This window comes from Aphelocoma coerulescens (genome assembly GCF_041296385.1).
Source record: "Aphelocoma coerulescens isolate FSJ_1873_10779 chromosome W unlocalized genomic scaffold, UR_Acoe_1.0 ChrW_unloc_scaf_4, whole genome shotgun sequence".
In the NCBI taxonomy this organism is placed as follows: domain Eukaryota; kingdom Metazoa; phylum Chordata; class Aves; order Passeriformes; family Corvidae; genus Aphelocoma; species Aphelocoma coerulescens.
The window spans coordinates 2,468,180-2,473,176 of NW_027184083.1; positions in this window are offsets into that span (position 1 = coordinate 2,468,180).

Sequence of the window (4,997 nt, forward strand, 5' to 3'; positions counted from 1 at the left end):
ATGAGAATGGCTTCATATTTGACTATTCTTGGGTCAGTTAACCACTCTGCAGCCCTGTGAGCTAAAATGGTTTTGATTGAGTGTGGTGTATGCACTGTCAAGTCTCCACCAAAAATGAGTTTTTGACTCTCCGAGACCAGAACAGCTGCTGCGGCGATGGACTGGATGCAGACGGGCCATCCTCTGGACACTGGATCTAGTAATTTGGAAAGAAAAGCAACCGGCTTCCTGACTCCTCCCCACTCCTGGGTCAAGACGCCATAGGCAACTCCCTTCTCCACATTAACAAATAGATCGAAGGGTTTTTCTAGTGAAGGAAGGCTTAAAACAGGTGCTTTTGTTAATTTCTCTTTCAGATTTTGTAATTTTTGTGTGTCTGAATTAGTCCAATTAAAAGGTTCTTCTTCTATTAGTTTTTCATATAAAAATTTGGCAGATTGTGAATACTGATCAATCCACAGTCTGCAGTATCCAAATAGGCCTAATAATTGCCGGATTTCTCGTTTTGAAGTTGGAGGTGGTAGATTTAGGATTCCTTCTACTCTTTCAGCACTGAGTTTTTTTGTGCCATGGCCAATTAGATGTCCCAAATACTTCACCTCCTGTAGCACAAATTGTAATTTAGGTTTTGACACCCTCAGCCCGTTCCTCCCTAGAAAATTCAGTAACTGAATTGTAGCAGTTCTTACCGTAGACTCCTGTTCCCCAGAGAGGAGCAGGTCGTCTACGTACTGAGTTACCTGAATCCCTTCGGGTGGAGAAAAGGAACTTAGCAAATCTTCTAGCGCTTGGCCAAAGAGTGTGGGTGCCTCGGTGTACCCTTGAGGCAGGCGAGTCCAGCGCAGCTGCTGCCTCCGTCCAGTGTCTGGATCCTCCCAGGTAAATGCAAAGATGTCTCTGCAATGAGAATCTAGAGGACATGACCAGAAAGCATCTTTAAGGTCAATAACAGAGAACCAGGCATGTGCTGGGGGTACCCGACTCAGGAGTGTATAGGGGTCCTGCACCAGTGGGTACCTGGTTTGGACTCTCTTATTGACCTCACGCAGATCTTGTACAAGCCGGAATGACTTATCTGGTTTCTGGACAGCCAAAATTGGAGTGTTGTAACTGGATTTGCAGGTCTCAAGAATTCCATCTTGTAATAAGTCCATGATAACAGGCTTCAGGCCCTTTCTTTTGTCCTTGGAGAGGGGATATTGTGGTACACGTACTGGCTGGCTATTTGGGAGCAACTCAATTGTTAGAGGTGTGATGTCCATTTTTCCCCGGTTGCCAGGTTTGGCCCACACTACCGGGTCAATGTGTTGCTCATCTACTAAAGATAAAACAAACAATTTAGTGGTCATTTTTCCACCCTGTGGTACCACCCCAACCCTCAGAGGTATTTGGAAGTCACGTCCTAAAAGATTGATCCCAGCTTGAGGTAGGTATAGCACATCCCCTGTATGGGTACGTCCTTGTATGGAAAGGATTACATTTTTAATTACAGGAACAGCAAAGCTTTCACCATTAGCACCATATATATCTAATGTATCTTGAGAAATAAAACATCCTGGAGGTGTTTCAGTGACACAGGTTCTTTCAGCACCTGTGTCCACTAAAAACTCCACTTGTTGTCTCTGGGGTCCAGCTTCTAATTTTATCAAGGGCTCTTTAAGATGTTTTTGCCCCAGAGAATAAAGCCCCTGACCCCTTCAGTTGTTCAAAATTTGTCCCTCCATTTGAAGGACTCCTTGATCTCTCTGCTTTTTAAAACAGTACCACTGCCCGTGGCCTGGTTTATTACAGTATGTGCAAATTAACCTCTCAGGTCTTTGAACAATTGGGGTAGATTGTTTATTGCAAACACAAACCTGTGGCTGTTGCTGAGAGCAGATTTGGGTTTGCTGTTGTGGGATGCCCCTTTGGGAAGTTCTTTGTGTAGGAGGGTTGGGGATTGGAGCATTAGTACTGTTATTCATTATTCGGCTTTTAGCCTTCATCCTCTCTTCATCCCTCCTAACAAAGACTTTTTGGGCTTCCTCCAGTAATTCATCTAGTTCCCTCTCTGGCCATTTTTCCAATTTTTCCAATTTTTTTCTGATGTCAGGCCAGGAGTGAAGTACAAAATGTACCTTTAGCATAGTTTTGCCTCCCTCACTGTCTAAGTCAATGACAGAATAAAGTTGAATGTTATTCCTTAACCGAGCCATCCAAGCTGTTGGGGACTCATCCTTTTCCTGTTCCCCACAAAATGCTTTTTTCATATTATTAACTCGAGGAACAGCTTCTCTAATCCCTTTTATAATTAAATTTCTGTAGTCCTTCATGTTCCTCCTGCCCTCTTCTGAATTTGGGTTCCATTCAGGGTCTGTCAGTGGTAATTTTTGTTCTCCAATTGGGCCCTGATTAGAATTATTTTCTCTGTCCCAGACTGTCACTCCTGCAGCTCTAATCAATTTTCTTTCCTCAATGGTGAATAAGGAGTGAAGGATGGATTGTATCTCTCCCCAATTATAAATATTAGGGCCGAGGAATTGATCAAATTGGTCAGCTAGACCAATGGGGTCAGCCATCAGACTTTTCATTTCTTTTTTAAATTCCCGTACCTCAGATGAAGCTAGAGGTACAACTACATAACCAATTCCTCCTTGAGCATTTCCCATGGGTACCTCCCTAAGAGGTAAAATTTTAGACTCATGGGGAGTGCTCAGGCAGGTGGGACAGTCAGGTGTTTTAAATGATTTCTTTCTAGTGCAAGATGCTGGGCCATCCTGGCTAGAAGAAATCCTTTGTCTGGTTGTCTTTTTGTGAGAGCAGGAAGGAACAGAATTTTCTTTTTCACTTTCATTCTCATTTTCTGAGTCCCTTTCGATTGGGTGGCTCGATGAAGGAAGGACCCTTTCTTGTTCAATTTGGACCCTCCTTTCTGGAGGAGTTACTGGAGGAAGGTAGTCTAGGGGGTCCCACTTTGGTTTATTTAATTTAGGTTTTTGTTTTTCCTTCTGTTTGTGTTCTTCTGCAATGGAAAAAATTTGGTTTGAATTTTTATTAAGTCCAATTGAATTAGATTTAGTTTCCTCTTCCAATTCTATTTTTTTGCTTTGGTCTTCATTTTGTTTTTGCCAATAATTTAACCAAATTTTAGCATAGTCTAATTCATCAGAATGTTTTGGAGCTTTGTAATGTACATAAGAATGCAAAGCCTCACAAAGCCATTTTTCAGAAGACCCATACTTGGGCCATCTGAGTCCATCTTTGTTAATTTTATGTTTTGGCCACTTAAAAACACAGTACCTAATCATTTGACACTGGTCTTTTTCTTTAGTTAAAAGATTTTCTTCCCACTTTAGGAGCATTTGCCCTAACGGACTGTCTGGGAAGATTTTGTATTTCTTCATTAGGTCTTTCTTTTTGCTATTCGCTTGTCCCATTTTGTTACTGGGAAGCAAACAAGTAGCTAGTGCAGAAGAAAAAAATTTTTTTTTTTTTTTTTTTTTCTAATTAAATAAACCAAAGTATTGTATTATATAAAACAATTAAAATATTGCATAAGGAAATAATATTACAGAATAACCTAAATTCAATACACTATCACAATAATAAAAAAAATGATAATAAAGTTATAAGCATAAAATACAATACAACTAATGTAGAGAAGAGCAAGCAGGGTTAGTAGATATATAAGGGAATGAATGATGGCGAATCTGTGGGAAAAAAATTAAATATGGCAGGCTGGTGAGAAACAAATATGTTGTAAGAAAAATTAATTTTAATTATAAAAAGAATAATTAGTGAATATTTAAATTGGTTAAAGTATAACTGAAATTTAGATAGTTTTATACATATATACTTAAAATTTAAGAAACAAGAGTTGTCTTTATTAGCAAAGGAGAGATAAATTTAAAATATTTATAACCGAATTAAAGGAAAAAGATTATAATGAATAACACAAGCAATAATTCAAAATATCAAAGTAGTGTCTTATGATTAAAGCAGATAAAGCAAATTACAACTACAATCCAATAACCCAAACACTCCAAACAAACAGGAAGTATAAAGGTGCTAGATAGCACTGACCACAAGAGTGCAGCTAAAACAAGTTCACACATGCACAGGGGTAGCAAAGGGGTGCAGTTCAAATTAAAAGGACACAAAATGGCGGCCGACCACGTGGCGGCCCGAAATTTCAAAATGGCGGCCGACCATGCGGCGGCGCGAAATTTCAAAATGGCCGCCGACCACGCGGCAGCCCGAAATTTCAAAATGGCCGCCGACCACGCGGCGAAAAGAAAAAGAGAGGGGTTTAAAATGAGGTTTCTCCTCAGTTCTAGACCCGAGGAGACTGAGACACTAATAAAAATGAATTTGGGGCTGCGCACACCCCTAAAACGTGGAAACCTCCCCCCAGAAAGGCTGATCACCACACTCGATCTTCCCCTCTGTGTCTCTAAAGGGGTGATCCCTCGTGGTGCCCTTAAAAATGAACCCTTTCAAGCACACTCACACACACACTGGGGGCGGCCAACCCCCCCACACTCTCTCTCACAAAAGGAATTCCACTCGGAGGTTCCCCAAAAACTAATAGCCCTTAAAAAGGGTAAGTCCCTAACTAAGTTCCCTTTAAGAAGGGTTCAAGCCTTACCACAAGTCTTTCTCCACCGGAGGTGTCCTTTCTCTGCTGCAGTAATCCTTGTGGGAGCCCAGAAAATCCAAGGAGAAAAACCAAAAAAATCGCAAAAATTCAAAAATAGTAAAATTAACCAAAATACCTGGATTTTAGGGCAAAAATAGGCTCCCGGACGAGTCCCCAAAAGAGTTGTGAGGAATGAGACAACTCTTTGTAGAAATTAAAACAATTTATTAAAACAGAAAAATTGAAAAATTGCAAAAAAAACCTAACAAAATATAAAAATTTTGGATCCTGATGGCTCGAGAGATATGCCCCAGGAGCGCAGGGATTCAGGAGCTTTAGGCTTAAGACAGCTCTGAACCTCAGGTAGAGAAAAAAAATA